This window comes from Centrocercus urophasianus, unplaced genomic scaffold (assembly GCF_019232065.1).
Source record: "Centrocercus urophasianus isolate 14NV4802_14NV808 unplaced genomic scaffold, USGS_Curo_1.0 seq_2, whole genome shotgun sequence".
Taxonomy (NCBI): Eukaryota; Metazoa; Chordata; class Aves; order Galliformes; family Phasianidae; genus Centrocercus; species Centrocercus urophasianus.
The window spans coordinates 2839300-2858417 of record NW_024884755.1 but is presented as its reverse complement, the minus strand read 5'-3'; the positions used below and the strand labels follow the sequence as shown (position 1 = coordinate 2858417).

At 38.7% G+C, this 19118-nt stretch overlaps 1 protein-coding gene across 11 annotated transcripts in view; it reads right to left on the bottom strand.

The window, feature by feature from the left end:
* TOX3 (TOX high mobility group box family member 3) overlaps positions 1-18987 on the bottom strand; it is a 238701-nt gene extending 219714 nt beyond the window's left edge. For 10 of the 11 annotated variants that reach the window (XM_042821635.1, XM_042821637.1, XM_042821638.1 and 7 more), the window contains exon 1: positions 18820-18987. The gene's annotated coding sequence lies outside the window, so the exon portion shown is untranslated. Of the gene's footprint in view, positions 1-12306; positions 12386-18819 lie in introns of those variants that run through there. The other variant, XM_042821640.1, reaches the window with a different exon arrangement.
* Positions 18988-19118: the final 131 nt, after the last annotated feature.

The following is a 19118-nucleotide window of genomic DNA, read 5'->3' as shown; positions in this document are numbered from 1 at the left end:
ATCATAGTGGGCTTTCCAAATCAATCACATGAAAGTAATGTGAAGAGAAAAGGTTTCAGAAGTTGATACTGACCTACCTTCACCTTAGGTTCCCTTTTGATTATATATTATGATAATCACCACGAAAATGTTTACAAGTACAATGATTCTAATTGCACCAGGGAAGGTGTACTTCAGAAATACTGTTACTGTAAGAACAATGTAGGTTCATCACCCAAACATTCGATCAGAAGTGAAGAAAAAATAGATTTCTAAATATTAGCTTTAATTTATGGAAGATAACTTCCAAAATTAAAGGCTTACAATGGTTCTAGATTTCCTAAGGGAATAAAAATATCGGTACCTCAGAATAGATTGCTATCCCAAAATAAAAGAAACTGAAAGTGACCCCAAGCCTACATACACCCTGTGTCTAGCATCCCAGATGCACTATAAAACATAAAACAAAACTCATGATTAAGAACTGTACTGTAAATTTCACTGTAAATTTCAACCTCATCTGATTTCTAATAGCTTCTACTTTTGCAGTCAATTCAATTTTAAAGTTCACATGATCTGCTCTTTACCTGATTTTGTGTGTGTGCAGAAAGGGGATCTTACCACTCTTCAAACCAATTTGAAGCACTTACATTCTGATTCATGCCCAAACACTGAAAGATAACTGTGTTACAGGGAAATGTAAAAACTAATTGAACGAGATATCTGTAATCAGATCATTTTGTCTTTTTGTACCCTAGAAGTTTTCAGTGGGTAATTGAAACAAGCTCATTATGGCCTTCACTTAATAATTAAGCAGAAAGTTATCTCCTACAGAAGTAGAAAAGACTATCATTCCCACTCTCCCTTTCCCTTCTCAAAAGTCTGTAACTATTCCAAAATATTGCTAACAAGGCATGTCAACGGAGATAACCATACTGCCCAAGATGAATGTCAGGATCTGAGTCCACTCAGTATTTAGTAGTGCACTTTTTGTATACAAACCTATTATTCCAATCTCTAGAAAAAGCATTTGTGCACTTCTGTAGCAGAAGGCCTAAATGTGGAGCCTTCCCAGCTCAAGCAGTAACATCCCTCGTAATGAAGCTTCAACGTGACCAGAAGGGGTGCTGACTTCAGAAAGTGCCCATTTAAAGATTCCAAAGCACTGAGATGTTTAAATCCATGGCAGAATTACTCATTTTTATTTTTTTTTCCCTCAGCTGCCCTCATTTAACATAGTAGAAGCCTGCTTTTCCTGGTCTATAAAGACCTCAGTAAAATCATTTATTCCCAGTTAACAGCAACAGTATTCACATTTGGACCTAAATATTAATTGACTGATAATGAGATGATAAAGCTGCTTCTCTGCAGGTGTACCAATCAATTTCAATGAAACTGAAGTATTTTTCCTTACTGCATCTGAAATTAAAAAGTGATTTATGCTTTATTAGAAAGTGGTTCTCATTGATCTCCTCAACAAAGTATCTTTCCATTTGCACCTTCTTTAAATTATAAGTTTCCATTTTCACAAAAATGATTTTCCAATATTTTTTACTCCCATTATGATTTTCTATAACACACCTTGACAGAATTTAAAAACCTTCACACAAATTTCTAACTTGTGATAAACTTGAACTTTTCCAGTCAGAATTAATCTGCTTCAAAGAGTGTCAGAATCATTTCAGCATTTCTTAGACTCCTCCATTTGCACAAACTGCTTATTGTTGTTATTAGTTAGTGCCATTGCAAAGCTAATAAATGAAAGACTTTTGCCAGCCACCACTAACAAACTCCAGCTTGCAACAATTCAAAGTACCATTATCCACTGAAATCTTCTAGCAGATGTTTGAATTAACAGAGCAATTAGATTTCACTTCAAAATCATTGTCTTTCAAGTGATAATAATTAAGGAACAATGAAAATAATGCTGTATTCTGAACACATGTTCAAATATCAGCATCAGCACAGGGACCAGGAAAATTGGGTGCAGATTCTTTGTTCAATACCAAGAGACTGCGAGAAGAATGAAAATATGGGGTACAGAGTAACATACATACACACAGCGCAGTGCACCCAGAAACAGAACAAAAGCTTGGCCTCAACAACTATTAGCTCTGGAGGACAGACACTCACCAAGCTGCAACCCGCAGCATACACAAAAAAGCAGAAATACTTGATTAAAAAGGACAAATATTTTATATCTTAGTATTTAGAATATAACATGGTGTTAATTGCAAATAAATTGGCCTGAAACAAGCAGTTGAGTTCTCTTAGCTAACAGGATCATCACCTAATAACCATGTAAACGGCTACTACTGATGCTGGAGGTGACCACGAACACCACTGCCATCTCTCAGAATTTATCAGAGCAGTAAAAAAAAGTATTTAAAGAATCACCCAGTAATCCCCACACTTCAGACACCAGAAGCAGCCTAGATAAACCATGGACTTGAAAGTCACTGCCATCCCAAAAGCAATTTTTCATCAAAATACATAGTTCATAAGACATGACCTGCTTGAGCACAGGATTTCAGGCAAACAATGCTCACATTTAACATTTATTTTACCAGAGATGTAAGCCTATCAGGCTGGATCTGATGTCAGTGGTTCAGACAGCAATCATCCATCCCAGAGCAAGCCAGAGTAAAAAAACATAAGCCAAAAGATGTCACTGGTCTCAAATACATACATGGAGTCTGACAGAGAGGGTCATCACAAGCTGCAGATGGTTTAAATAAAGTGAACCAGAGCTAGAAAGCAGACTAGGATAGAGCATGCACGATCAGGAGTCAGCAGTTAGAGACACAGGCGTAAAAACAATTCCAGGACACAGGAACCAAGACTGTAAAGCAGTCTTAGTGAAGACCAAGAGAGCAGCTGAGACACAGCACTCCAAATCTTTTACAAGTTTCTCTTGAAGGATCTGTTGAGAATAACATTTTTCCACTACAGAAGGGTCTAGGAATTTAACAAAGTAATTACTACAAATACTTTCTATTTATCTGTGACTCTAACAGAATAAATTCATCTGCAAGAAGAAATTTTGGTTTGATAGAAGCTACAGACTCTTGATGGATCAATGAACCAAGTACTAAGAAGTTTTTATTATGACTGTTTCTAAGTAGAATTTTTCCTTATAGATGACATTTTTAGAATCTGAGATATCCCCAATTAACAGACAAGAAAACGGCTTTCAGTCAGAAAGTCTGCTCACAAGTAACTGTGACTTTGCGAGTTTTCTAGAGTTCATGCATAGACTCATGAATAAAATAATGAGTAGCTTTACTCTGGTATAAGTATTTCATTTAAATAATTTTGTTTCTTAATAGCTACATCTGGCTATACCATATTAAAGTGCTTTGCAAAGTAATTTTCTTATTCCACTTTGACTGAGGCACATTTCAATTAAAATCGATTTTAAATCTACATTTTCAATAGAAGCTCTAAAGTTATTAAGAATCATCACCTACAAGAGTAAGACTGCAAGTCCAAAAATACTCTATGTCCAGCATTATTCTGAATTACTATGTTTCTCTTAAGCAAAGAATAAGTACATTTCTCAGGAAAGAAATGAATTTTGAAGTATAAAGTAACCCGTCTAGATAGAGGCAGCAATATTCCCTGACAGGCCTCCAAACAGGATCCTCCACATCACTGGCCCCACCTTTCACCGCTAAGCTCCTATTTTTACGAAGTAATTTGCACCCATTTGGAGTAATTTGCAACACAAAAGCAACTGTAGAATTTTCCTTAAGAATTCAACGGAGTGGAGATTCACAGCAAGTAGATTCTAAGCAGAGCCTCCACAGCTTAGTGTTACAGAAAGCCCATTGTGACCAACAAGTACCTGCAAAAAAAAAAAAAAAAAAAAAACAAAAAAAAAACACAACAAACCAAAACCAATCAAATCTATAGCCTTTCCAATTACAAGAGTCAAGGCTATTTAAGACAAGCTTCTTGCATTCTTCCTTACTTGTCGCTAGCAACAAACTTGGGTACTCACTCTCTTGCAGTCTCGGCCTCAATTCCTTTTACAACATTGCCCTCCTGTGGTATTTCTGTGGTATTTCTACCTTCTGATCTTTTCCGAAAGCAGCTCAGGTGCCCTGCTTCAGAAACTGGAAAATTCTGGAGAAAATTTAATGGCTTCAGAAGTATTTCGGTACGCATTAAAAGTCTTACAGGAGGAAAAGGAGCTGAAGGATATGCAGATAAGGCAACACTTCAAACTCAACCTGCTGAGTATTTCATCTAGACAAACAGCGCTGTTGACATACTGGGAGGACTGTCAGCTCCAAACAATAAAATGCCCTTAGAGCTTTACCTCATTCGGACTTGTCTGCCACACTCTGAGATCAGATTAATACAATACTCAAATAACTTTTAAAGCTATTTCATTTATGAAAACAGAATTCCAAAATACATCATTCAGTTATCGCATATATATATATATATATATATATATATATATATATAGCACTGAATATTCTTTATTTGGTATTACAAAAGAGTCACTCAGTTCTGTAAATGCATCAGTTACCTAGAGTTACAAACCTTGCTTATGAGAATGAGCTTTTACCCTCAAAGATGCACAACATTCAAGAGTCTCAGTGGGCAAAAACAACTCAGGTTTCATCTTCTCAGAATGAATATACAGCAACAGCCTTCACAATGCCTATTTGATGAGTAAGCTTCAAGAAGTGCCAGGCTTTTAATGAGTAACAATCAAAAGTTAAGTACAGCAAGAGAAACCTACATGTGGGATTGTGTGCACATCTACCGCAAATGATAAGAATGAAAGGAACCAAATAAGCTACAACATTTACTTGGGTTAGGTCTTCAAGAACAGAAATTGTGGATTCATACTGATGCAAAAACATGCAAAGTAGATTATAATTGGGAATTTAAACTGCCAGGTCATTATGACGTGAGGCATTGTAATTGTAGTAAATGCAAGTGTAAAACTGATCAACTAACACATTTTTGAGACTAACTCTATGTAGTTCAATTCCTATGTACTGAAGTTGATTTGTGTTTATTGGACAAGATAAGATTGAAGAATCTGGACAATTCCAGATTCTTCAACACAACTGCTATTTGTAATTTCAATTACAAGAGAAATTGTGCCAAATAATAGATACATACACATTTCTTAAGTTAGTTAATGCCTTAGATTGAGGTTTCACTGATTGTTATTAGGTTACTCCACAGTCAGTTCAAGTTTCCAGGAGTCAACAATGATAGCTTGCTTCTTGTGCAACACAGGTATTTTTCTAAGTATTCACATAGAAAATTAATCAATTCAGATGGCAATCACACACCAGCAGCTGTAAATGCAGATTAGGCTGTGATCCTAAACAAAACTTGCTTTCATTTCCACAGTCTGTCAGTAACAAAGATCAATCCCATCAAGAGCAGAATATCAATAATTGAGTTGCTTACTTCGTAGTTGAAGTCTGTATTTGAAAAACATCAATATCCAATTGCAACTTGCTCCGCCACAAGCATTGTCCATTATAGCAAAATTCTGGGCAGCTTCAGCAGTTGTTTCCATACAAAGGTCTTCATTTTTATTTTCACTCTCAGGCTGTCTTCCAGGTTTTGGGATAGATTCCATAACTGTTGTGCTTTTACTGGTAATGCAGACCATTTTGGTCTCAGTCCAAAAAGCTTTGTGGATTTTTTTTTTTTTATAGAACATTGTAGGATTGAAGAACAAGGAAAGGAACTAAAGCTAAATAGCTTTCCCTGTTGTATTGCTAAGGGTGTTTGGTATCTGTGACAACACGCCAATCTTGCAAATCAAGCATTGACCAGTGAAGAGCTGTAGTTTACTACAACCAGCAAAAGGTGAGTTTTCTGACTACAAAACTGTTCCTTATTAATATTTTTCTCCTAATTGAGTAATTCACTGCTTTGCCCAAGAAAGCCTGTTTGATTTTAACTTTTAAAACATCCTACAGCTCACTTACTAGGAAACATTGCCTTGCTATAGGAAATATCTGTGTTGTCACAGCAGCCTACCTGAATATTCTTTTAATCCTTTCTTGTATTGTAATTTGTATTACTACGTGATTTTTATATTACCAGTTTAATAGTTCAATATTAGCAGGTTTTTTTAAAACAGTAAGAACTCCATGGTTTTGCTCCTATTGGTTGAATAGCATTCAGAGCCTGAAATGTCAAGGAGCTAGAGGGGGACAAGCATCAGGATCACAGCTGAAAGATTAGCACTGTGGGACTAAGTAGGCCATACAGCCATAAGATTAACTTCTGGATGTTAAACCGCATGTTTTTCCTGCATTCACTTCAGAACTTCAATAAAAACACCTTAAGGTGAGCTATCTTTATGTGAAAGACGTTCATATTAGGGAACAAAGTCACAAGCACTTCAAACATTCAGTGAAAATAGAGGGAAACCAAGTTTTTTTGAAGCAGACTACTGAATTTGAAGCACAATATTGTGTCAAGAAAGCACATTTATCCCAGATTAGAGACAAGTGCAGATTTATGCATCTGGAGCAATTCCAAGCAGCACCACACAGTTCACCTCCATGACTTAATGTCTTCAGGTTAGTATCTCTGCCCGGTTATCAGAGACACTAATTACTGCCATCAGGCTGACGTCTGTTTGCTTTGTCTGTTTGCTTTTTGATGCTTTACATCATGTACAACCCTCTACTTTATTCAAGTAGTATTAGAAACACCCACTTAATTCCACAAGCATTGATAAGCCGTGTCGCAGGGTAGGAGAAAGTTCACTTACAGAATACCTGTGGAACATTAGACATAACTGATTTAGAACCTTAAAACATGCACCAATTCAGTTCCACACTCCTACATCAGTCCACATTTGCAGACTTCCTCCTTTCAATTCAGATGTGTGAAGCAGCAGAATTGTCTTCCATGTAAAGACTTGAAAGTCTCAGACAAAATTCAGCAGTCCCCAGCTGTCCTTAAGCCTACCTACGTAAGCATTAGCAACTCCAGGGTCTACTGCTCATTTTCAGAACAGTCTGAAATTCCCCACTAGATGGCAGCTGAACCCTACGTTGATCATGCAATATTATACAGCCTTTAGAAGCCACAAGAGCTACATTCAAAGACTACCTTTAAGAAAAATAAAACATTAGAGATGATACTGTCTTAAATTTTGACTGACTTACACTTGACCTACATTTTGAACCAAGAAATGAAAGCCAGTAGCGTAATACCTTTGGCACCAGCAAGTCTCATGAAACGAGGCTTCATCAAAACGCCAGATCCTGGCATAAATAAGCCTTGTATACTCCTGCTGGAGATATAACTACTCATGGTTCTGAAAATGAGGCAAAGAGTATCACAGGAGGTAAGAAAAAGTGTTCAGGTGGACTTGGGCATGATGAGTCACAACAATATTCAAACAGTTGAAGATGTTCTAGTTTCTCAAATCCTTCCTTTCTCAAGTCAGCAGCAAGAATTAATAGACCCCAAAAGCTCCATTCGGTAGGAGGGCATTACATTTTCTACTTCACACATTAAGTCAACTTTGTTGTACCATACAGCAGTAGAAGTTTTGGCCCTGGCGTAAGACATCAATCTGGTTAAAAAAGGTCTTGATAAGACAGGTAACATTGCACTGTAGCCTTTCTGATGTGAATGCATAACCCTTCCAGTGATCTTTCAGAACTGGTATTCCACACCTGGTAAGAATCTTTCCTGTTCAGGCTTTACATTTAGCAGCAATATACAACCATTCTGCTCCATTCCTGGGACCACTGCATTTTAACAGATTTATCACTGACAGTTTGTGGATCCAGGATTTTTTCCATAGTCCATCGCTAAGTACACACACAAGTAGCTTAACAGTATCCCCCAAAGAAACAAGGAGCTTTCTGACATGAAAACAGCATCCTCAATCTAGTATTTAGTGTTGTGCCTAAATCAGATATTGAGTTGTTTTGACAATTACAGAGATGGAACAGAAAAATAGTAGCTGTTTACAAATGAATTCTTTTGTACATGGCAAGTCTCTGCACCACCTCAAACAGTTAAACTGGAAGAGTACTTGCTCATTGGTTTACAAGTTCTTACTGATGTGAACCCTAAAAATATAGATCCATTGGAAAACAATCTTGTATTAAAATACTTAATGTTCTGTATAGGAAAAGTATGGATTTTATGCACAGCTTCATACTACAACTACATTACAAAGATAACAGGCCCACAACCATTTTGGGGCAGATGTCCTGTAAGTTCTTGAAGGAAAGCCAGCAAACTTCAAACATAGCTTGAATCCCAGCACAGACACGTTCCCAATCCTGCCCCAGCAGACTGCGCACATCATTTTCTCAGCACACCTGAGAAGTGTTTGCATAATATGAAACAACTATACACTGCTCCAGTGATGGTATTTACTCAGCACTAGATACTGATGACAAGGCCTATTGTGTTCAGAATTGTCTTCCTGTCATGCATTTAACTAGTACTTCTATGACTCCCCTCCTACTGACTCAGCAGCAAGATCCACCTGGTCAGCACTTGCAAGCAAGAAATAGTTATTCTGCAGGTAGACAATCAAAATATTTCAGTTTTGTGATTAATAAAAAATTCCTTCTCCACAACAGTTCTTTATCAGAAGATTGAAATAGCTATATATAAAAGAGACAAATTAGTTTAAATTAGTAGATACCCAGGATTAAGTTAGCAATAAGATGCCAAAGGAATGCCTATGGAGTAGAGGCTGAACATTCCCACCAATATCCCATTACTTCATTGCTGTGTGACAGATGGCAGCAAAGGGGCAGTCTGACATGGAAACACGTATGAAGCAAAGCTGCGCCATTGAATTCCTCCATGTGGAAACAAATGCAGTCATTGACATTCACTGATGTGTGCTGAAGAGTGGACGTGAGCACAGCAATGTGGTGGGTGGTGCATTTCAGCTGCAGTGGCAGCTATGTGAAAGGCAAGACATGCACAGCTACCACACCATGAAGGGTGTCTTGATCAGCTCAATCACACAAATTGGCTAACTGTGGAGACCACGGTGAAAAATAGTGTTTTACCACTGAGAATTTGCTCTACGAAATAGTGTTGTGCTTTTTATAGCTGTTTTAGTTTCCACATAAATAAATAGGAGGCATTACTTTCAGAGCAACCTAAATAATGAATGTTGGAATATTTGAGAATTTTATAGAAGCAATTTTAAGAAGTTTTAAGAGCTTTTAGAATTTCCAGTGTTAGCTATGTCACGTGCTTTTATTGTATAGTTTATGAACAGAGATTTATCTCATTATATTGATAAATGAGAACTTCTTGCTATTTGTTAGGTGAAGGAAAGAAACAGCAAGCCTACTGTAGGACATGACAGAGCTAAGGACCAAGAGTCCAAGCTTTCTCCTGTTTCACCACACTACAGTGTTAACTCTACACAAACAAGTACACAAGTTTCCTACATTAAATTATTCTTTCATACCTCATTTTCTGTTTCATCACAGGTCTCATTACCTACGCTGAACTGCAAAAGTACCACCACACTACCTACAATAAAATGTCAAATACACAAATAAGGTCAAGTCAGTGCCTGGAAACAGACATAAGAACAAGTACTTCAGAAGTACTTGCACTGAAACATAAAACATGCCAATTACAAAACGAGTTTGTCTGTAACCCAGTGAAAGAGGGAGACCTCCATCCTTTAGGTACTGACATTCTTCTCCACCCCAAATTAGCAAGTTACAGCATACCAGTGTGACACACTGATGTCCATAACTCCTTACCACACAGAATCACATTTAACTTAGTGGGTCTCACTTGTTTCCCTCAGAAAAGAGTTTCACAGCTATTATAAAGGACTCAGCCTGTCACCCAGGCTGTGTGGTATCTGGTTTTGATGCCAGTTATCTTGGCATCATTTAAGACAAATTTGTTTCAAAACCTCACTATAACATCACTGCAACTCAGGTTTAACTGACAAAAACAACTGTCACTAATTGCAGTATCAAGTTCAGTGTTTTAACAATCTCCCTTTCTGATATTTCCATCAGAACATTGAATAAAATGCAAATCTATATTCTTCAGTTGAAAACTATTCTTGAGATTCTAAATTTATTCTACAAATCTTAGTTGTCAGAAGGCTTTCCTCATAGCACTGAGACACTACACCATTTCTTCTTCACTTCCTCAGTAACTCATTTCCTTATTAAATATTTGGATGTCTTCATTAGCTCTTACACTGCTCCACTTTCCATTTTTCACCACAATCCTATGGCACATATGCTTTTCAAAAGGGAATAATATACTCAGAACAATTTTTCCCCCAGCAGATTTTTATGACTCCATAAGTTACTCACATAATTTGGCTCCAAACATGCCTTGCCTACTCCATAATACATGCTTTTCCATAACACACAGATGAGTTTCTGTATTAATTAATGGAAGAAATTTTAGACTAAAAGTCATTATGAGAAAATAAAACCAGCTCGTCATAACAAATCTCTTCAGCAGGCAGTCCCTAAAAACCCAGCCATTTTTGGGCTGCCAGTCTAACAACTCCACTGAGAAAAATCATTCTAGACTAAGAGTTTAAAGAAACTTCTTACCCAACAAATGCACGGGCTACAGGTAACCTGTACAAAACAAAAGGTATCTGCTTCAGAGTTCAGACACTACTTAAAAAGTCATGTATCATATAATGTCAGTATCAGACCTTATACCTTCATTTTATTTTAAAGGACAGGATTAAATACACTCAACAAAAAAAAAAAAATAGTTGGCAGAATTAGGAACAAGTCACCCACAACAGCTAATTATTCTTTCAGAAGTCAGACCTCGAGGCAAGAGGAATGCTATCAAGTGTAAAGCCAGACACGTTCTTCCAGCTGTTTGTCATACTTATTGGACATAATAAACTGGATATGCTGGAGGCTATAATTAATCTTTACTAAGTGAACACTCCTTTTATGATGACTTGTCTACTGAGCTGTCTAATAACACTTAAGGCTTTGATAAGTAACTAAACTAGTTCATTACAGCCAATCTTCCTTTTTTTTTTTTAAATGAGATAATATATTTTATTATGCCATGCACTTTACTCAGTCATCACCAGTTACAAAAGTTACATTCTGAACAAAAAGCAGATATTCCACTTCCAAGTCCTACATTTAGCTTTCTCCATTACTTCAAATAAGTTGAAATTCAGTTCATACAAAAAAGCAATCTTGAGCGGCACAAGCTTGTTTAAAAATGAAAAGGGGCCAGACAGTGGCCATGCTATTTGTCTTTTGTTGTTAGACTCCATCACTGACTATAGCTCACAAAAGTGGAGTTGCAGTGCCCCCTTGTGAGCAGACCAACCCCAATTTTAGAGAAGCTCTAGCAGTGATCTTGGGAAGTGACAGTGTTGCAGCACTGATGCTGCTGTCACAGCCTTTTCATAAGTAGAAGCATGACAGTTGCTAAGAAGCTGCATATGTATGTGTAGATACATATATACACATAAACACATTTAACATATACACAGCCTGCCAATAACGATGCTCTTATAGAGAGAAACATTTAAAATTAATTGAACTTCTAAATATGAGAAACCACTATCAACTTCTTGGAGCCATTACTCCTTACCACAGTCTTCTTGTATTAAGTACTACTGGGGTTGGAGGGGGGGAGGATAAGCACAGTTTTTCCCTACAATTTTAACATTAGATAACCAATGAGGTAGTAGAGGAAACAACAACTATTGAAGAAAGGAGGTTTATGCTTGTCTTTTTTTTTCTCTAGAAAGGAAGAAAGATGCATCCTAATTCCTTGACAGCTATGGAGAAAATTAAAAAAGTCCATGCCAGCAAGATAAGGTCAAATAGAATCAATACTTAAGACCTCATCTTTAGTAAACTACAATTAGTTACCTACAAGTGAACACTTAGTCATCACGAGATCAAATTGTCACTACACACTTCATGAAATATAAGATAGGTATAAATATCTGAAAACTCATTTACTTCCTATGGCACCAATAGCAAACCAGTCAAGTGACAGAGCAATCAGCAGCTTTCTGGGCTGCTGAACTATTGGAACTAACTTTCTGAAAAGTCTGTCCTTTGGCCAATCAAAATCTTGCTAGAAGATGCAGACTTGTTTCCTTTGCATAGGCCTGGTCTACCGTATGCACTAATAGCCAATAATGCAATAAAAACAATTGCTACCATGCTAGCCTATACATCTCAATAGTTTCCACGGGCTCTTAAGTTTAGTTTTTGCCATATTCTTGCACTTTATGACAGTAAAGAAAGTTCACAGAAATAAAAGCACAAGTTGTTAAAAGTTCATTTGATCACATTAACTTACCGCTTCAAAGCTGATGTTAAATATTTGCCTTCAGCCCAGAGAGCCAAGGTCCAAAGCAGCTTCATTTGTTCAGGCACAGATCCAAAGAATTATTTCAACCGAATTTAGGTACATGGGTCAAAATTGCTGCATAATAATCCCAATTAAAACTTCTGCAAGAGACATCTCCTTTCTACCTTCAGCTCCCTCTTGGAGAGCATCATTACACTAGATGGGGAGAGCTGCTACTACCTGCTACTGCTCTTACGGCACTCTGGTTCTCTAGAGATTCCCTACATCACTTAGGCCACATGGCTGTGGAATGCCACACAGCTTAGCCCACATCAGTTCTCAAGAGATGTGAGAAGTTTAGTCTACAAGTCAGACAGCCTGTTACTTGTTCCATACTGAAAATCGTAGGACAGGCTCAGCAAACTAAGCCACCGCTGATGCGTGCCATACTAACCAGCATGACTCCTGGTCTAGACTAGATGACCCAAATTGATTTCTGCAGTGCATGTACTTCAAGTGCTCAACTACATGGCTTACTCATCTCTGTAATATTAGCAGTTAACTCATGATATCTGAGAACTTCAAAGACAGTGATTTGCACATGAAATATACACAGTACTAGATTTCAGAGGTCTTGAACTGAAGCTCTTGCTTCTACATGTACCAAGATGAGTTCACTGTAAAGATTCAATGCATACACACAACTATTAAAGACCAGGATTACAAATACAACATTCTCACTGACAGTTTCAAGATTACTGAAGTCACTTTGGTGCAAGTTTGAGTGGGACTTAAAGTCAACACTGGCAAGTTGAAGATCACATAAGATATTTTTGAAGACATTCTAGGGGGGTCTAATGATAGAAAGCAAGCACCTGGCATTCCTCCATCCTGCCAAGTCTCCGAATGGCAGCCCTATCACTGCCATACTGCAGCTCCTTCTGACTTGGTGCGTCCCACTAGCAGTGTTTAACAGAACTAGTCCCAGCATGCATCCCTGTGGTATCCTACAATCAGTGTTTGCGTAGAGCATTAGGCATTGCTCCTGATCACACAAACTAACTTTTTGATGGTTTGCATTGTGGAATTTAGTATGTTTTTAAGCTTATTTAGCTGCCTGCCCACACAAAGCATGAAGTTCTTGGACATACGGATAATGCCAGAGATAGTTTGAAAAGCCTTGCTAAAATTAAGATAAATGGCATATTCTGCCCGCCTGCTATCCACAAAGGTAGATGTTTACCACAGAAAAACTGGTGCATATGCTACAGCATCGAAGACTGTTGTTTATCAGGAAAAAGAGATGAAAAAAATACACTTCATAGCTAAAAATCACAGCTCTGAAGCAGCATTGCTATCACAACAGCTATCTACAGAAACACCACAAGAGGGCAGCAGAAGATTTCTACATTCGTGCGGTCTCGTACGGCAGCTCGGAGCTCCCTCCCATTCACACCGCTCCGTCGCACACAGAGCAGAGCAGATCCTCTCACTCCAGACACTTCCGATGGTAGAACTTCCCTGAGGCACGCTGCACCACAACACAGCACTGTACAATGCAATTCGAGCCATTTCCAGAGTTTATTTAACTGGCTTGATATTACAGAGAGTAAAAGGACATTAAGAGTCAAGAGGAACAGAGTTCCTCTGTTATTTTTATTAACAGTTTGTCATTTGTGTTGTTACAGCAGCTTTCAGATACAGTCAAGAAATAGGTAGCATTTTACACCAGGGACCAGTATTAAATCTTCACATTTTACTTTATTCCCTGCACTGCTCAGGACTGATGATGATATTCCTTCTGTACAAGATGTATTTGACACAACTTCCAGAAGCAAGAAAACAGAAGCCAAGCATCAAACTGATCAGCAGGCTCACTGTCACCTCATAGTCAGAAAATGACTCAGAAAAGCATCTTATTAAAAACAAAAATACTACAATAGCCCCCACCTCTACATCAACCCCCCTCATAGGCTGTTCTCCTTTTTCCTTCCCTACCATTAAAATGAGCCCATGCACAACAAATCTTAGTAATTAGACTTACTGCAAATGAATTTTACTAAAGAGCATGAGATTCAAAGCAGAAATACTAGATGAAGCTCTACATTCAAAGAGCAGATACTATATCCACTCTATTTCTACTAACAGAAAGAAGCACAAAAGAATTGAAAACAAAATCAAGATACAATATAACCAGCTTTAACTGCCACACTCATTCTCAACATCTAGTCTACTAGAATGATCCAACATCTCTTTTCAGAAGAGTCAAGTCACTTTTAGACTTGCTCTAGATTTCACTATGTATTCACAATGTATTTCTACAACTATCACTATCTCCATTCTCTCACAATAACCTTCCCTGTTCAGCTCTTACAGAAATAGAGAATGAAACCTTCACTCCTGGGTTCCTCTCTTTCTAACACAAATGCTTACAAGCAGTCTTGAGTCATCCTTCCTCTTTAAGACACAGTCTTTGCAGAATATATTTTAAAACCCCATTCAAGGCTCTCACATCAGCACAGAGATTCATAAGTTATTATCAACCTATCAAGAGAGAAACTTCTGCTCTCTCAAAGTACAACACAGCAAACCTATGACAGAAGTAAGTAAACTTTGAAAAGTGCACCAATGCCCTAAAAAATGAGCTTTCTTGATTTCTTAATAGGATTTAATCTAAAATACTACTCGAATAACTTCAGATTTTAAAAAGCTTCCCTCATATAATACCTACCTCACAGCAGATTTCACTTCAGTACTATAATGGCTTTGTCAGTTACACATATTTCTAGCTGACATTATGGCAAGCAGATGACTAAGTTGCAGATGTAGGAGTTTGAGGAAACAGTAATGGAAGCAGCACTCTGATATCTTAACTGCAGGTTTACTCAGTTTATGGTAGTCTCCAACTACCAGCCACACATCAAGGAGATACTATCCAGAGTAAAACATTTCAGCTAGCAAGAGATTCCTGTGTTCCAAATAGGTTGCTTACAAGTATAATTAGTAATCAGATTTTAATTCACAGTTATTTATCAGAATACTTCTTTTCTTCTTTCTGATTGAGACCTTTGGATACAGTTATTCTTCCCCTCCCAACATACACTCTAAACAATTAAAGCTTCCCCAGCATAAAAAATTACTCATAACCATAGCCTACTTCACAGCTGCATTTTCAAGGCCAAGTAAGAAACTAACTGCTTCCATATACTTTGCATCTGCAGTGTTTCACATCTGCAGGTGCAGAGCATAGCTGCTTCTTGTAGAAGTTCCTGTGCATATTTCAGATCAAATGTTCACACAAACTGCCAGCCAACAGCAGAACAAAACAAAGACCTCCCCAGTTTGAACTACACAGGAATCTACAGCCATCACAGCAACCAAAAAGATCAATACAGAGGAATAGCAATACAGAAAACCTAACAATAAAGGGACTAGCAAAAATAGAAAAACAATCACCCATCTCTGAAGATCTAAACTTACAGGGAAAACTTCACAAAGACAAGATCTCCAACCAGACATCCTGTCTCAGTAGCAATTAGCTCTTAAATGAGGTCTAACAGAGGTGTAGCCAGGCTCCACCCCTGCCTATCACACAGCTGAATTGCTTCACCTGCACTCCTAGAGCTCACCGGGTCCTTTCCCCAGGTGCTCCATCAGTGGCAATGACTCAATAGTTCCCATAGAGCTGTAAATCTATTCAGAGGAAAAATGACAGGAGCTTATCCTCATTTCACAGATTTGTTAATAGCTCCAGAAGTAATCTAGAAGTGTTTTGCTCCATATTCATGCTGTAGGTTGTGAAGGCAGTGCACCAAACAGCCAAAACATAAGGCCCAGTTTGCACGGCTCTTCAAGCCTTCACCTGCATCAGACTCCCACGGGCTTACACTGATGACAAAGACCTACATAGAGTTGCTGTAATAGCTGCAGCCTGTACTGGCAGTCACTCTTTGCTCTCCCAAGTCACACAGAGTGGCTACTGAGAAGGATCAAAGCAGTCACTGTAGCAACAACAGAATCCCAGCAGCTGATTCAGTGCATGTGAACTTCATTCCAGGCCTGACCTCAATACCCCTGCAGCAACTTTCACGTGCAATCAAAGCACAGGAAACCAGGCAAGTACACCAATCAATTTCCTCTGTAGATTTTTTTTTTCTTGGAAAATTTTATCCCACACCCAGAGCAGGATAAAAGGAGTGTGTCCTTGTTTTGCAGAGTACAAGTCTTCTTCCTCTGTAGACAACAAGGCACACAAGCAGTAAGTCCCAAGGCAGAACAAATTTTTATAGCACCGATGGGAGTCAAGAACGTAAAAATGCATGCATAGGTGAGATATCTGAAGAAAATAGAGGAGGGAGACACAGTAACCTTCCACATTTACCAAACTTAAAAGGCATCATCTGCATGTTTTCATCACTCAAAGCATTCGTATGGGAACTGTTGAGTCCTAGTATAACCACTGATGGAGCACCTGGGAAAAGGACCCACTAAACCCTGGGAGCACAAGTGAAGGCAATTCACCTGTGTGACAGGCAGGGGTGGAGCCTGGCTGCATCTCTCTTAGACCTCATTTAAGGGCTAACCCCCACTAGGGAAGGATCTCTTGCATGAGTTCTCTCCTATGTAAAGCTTTCCCCTGTGATTATGGAATAGTCTAATACAGGTAAGCAATCTTTTTCCCTTCCTTTGTGGTGTTTCTCTATTGCTCCACTCTGTCATCACACCTTTGTTAAAATGTGTTTCCCATTGTACTGATTTGTCCAATTCTTACAGCATTACACTTACCTTGTAAAAACATAGTGGTACTGGAAAAAAAAAAAAAGTTTCTGCTAAAATGTGCAATGTGCTAGAAGTATGGTAGCTTAAAGGAACAGCATCTTTTCTGGATGGTGATATGAGGAGAAAAAAGCTTGAATTAAAAGAAAATTTACCACTATGTAAAAGCTTTGTCATAGTAACTCCCAAATCTGAGTAGATATAAACTTAAAAAAAAATAAAGCCCATAACATCAGTCTGTATTTAGTTTTTTCATCTAATTAACTAGGGGTTTCTGCCTAAACTCTAAGGTCTTCATAATATTCACTGTCCTTTCAGCAGCAGAATAACCAGTCCCATAACCCTGTTTTTAGTTATTCATGAGCTTTATCATTCTAAACCTATGCTTTTACGCATAGGTTTAGATTTTTACGGAATTATCATTGAAACTATGCTATCTATAGCTGAAAGCCCTTCACGCTGCTGCAAGTGTATTTGCTAAGAAAGTACTGCAATTAGCTCCTAGCTATGCTAAAAGGATAAAGGGTGTCTGCCTTCTGGTTAAGGACTGGCTTCTTCCTCTGTGGAGGACAGACAAATGTATGTGGTTACTTCCAGAAATCGCTAAAAAATGTATGTTCATTTGTTGGAGTTCCTATTTATGGGGGGGGGGGGGGAATTGCAGAGAAAAAATCTACAGGGCTAAACAAAAGAAAGCTTGGATGGATGACAACTTCAGTGTAACTGCTACAAGGAGTGCTAGTGAACAATGTGGGAGAAGATTGAGCTTTAGCTGTGAAGAAATGAAGGAGTGGGGAGAAGACCTTGTGTTAGAAAGCTAAACCATCCATTTAAATGCTTGTTTTCTGAACAAACAGAAAATAAAACTCCATATTACATTTCTATCTCAGCAAACTTAGGTGAGCTGTTTAGAAACTCTGAAATTATTTATGGCAACACACAGTCACATATCTATGTATAGGGGATCTGTTGTTGGTTATGGTGAGAAACACTTGAAATACATTCTAACTGCATAAGCAACAGGTTGCAGAGCACTGATGCATCCCTTGTTCTCTTGTGCCAGGAAAAGCCTGAGGGTGAGATTTCTCCTATCCCTGTGTGTGTGTATATACATATTATATATATATATATAAAATATAATATAATTATAATATATTATTATATGATATAATATATATTATTTATATATATATATTTATATATATAATATATAAACACAGGCTCAGCACTGAGGCGTGGGTAAGAGCAAAAGCTCTTACATATATAATATAAAAACACAGGCTCAGCACTGAGGCGTGGGTAAGAGCAAAAGCTCTTGCATTCCTGTAAGACTCAACTGAGTCCTTCACCCAACTCACCCTTTTTGCTGAAGCCCTCTCAGAGCCACCACAGACAGCAGCAAGCTGCCCCTCAGGACTTCTAAGTGATCAGGGAGCTTTCCTTCCAGCTCTCTGCTGCAAGGAATGTTCTGTTGGAAACAGGTCCTGCAGCAGGAACCTGTAGCTCCACTTGCAACAAGTTACCTCAGATAGTCTGAGTGTGTTTTGTCAGCTGCTACTTCTATAGTTTGATCTTTCAATCAATATTTGGTATGGGGAGGACTGTGTTTTGTATGAGTGAAACAAACGCGTGAAGGCAGAGGGAAGGAATACAGTTTAGCTGTAAAACTCCAGGTGCTCTGGGCCTTCAACAACCCACTTCCAAAATGGTTTTATACGGTGCAGTGCTGTGCCCGCATTTGTTTACCTCCGGCACCCCTGCGTGCTCCCAGCTCTGCGCAGTACAAGAACGGTGCTAGAAGAACGGCGAGGCACGTCACCGACAGCTCGCCACACCGCCTCTCCTAGGGAAGCATCTGGTCTGTCGCAAACGCTGCCTAATCCCGGGCTGCCGTGTAGCGACCCCAAGCACGCCGGTTCGGGCTCCCGCCGTGACGCGCTGTGAGGCGACTCCCGGCGGCGGCGCTGTGCTGCGGCGCGAGACCGCCCGCGCGCCGCGCTGCCGCCGAGGGGCCGCGCCGCCCCCGCGCTGCCCGGGAATCCCCC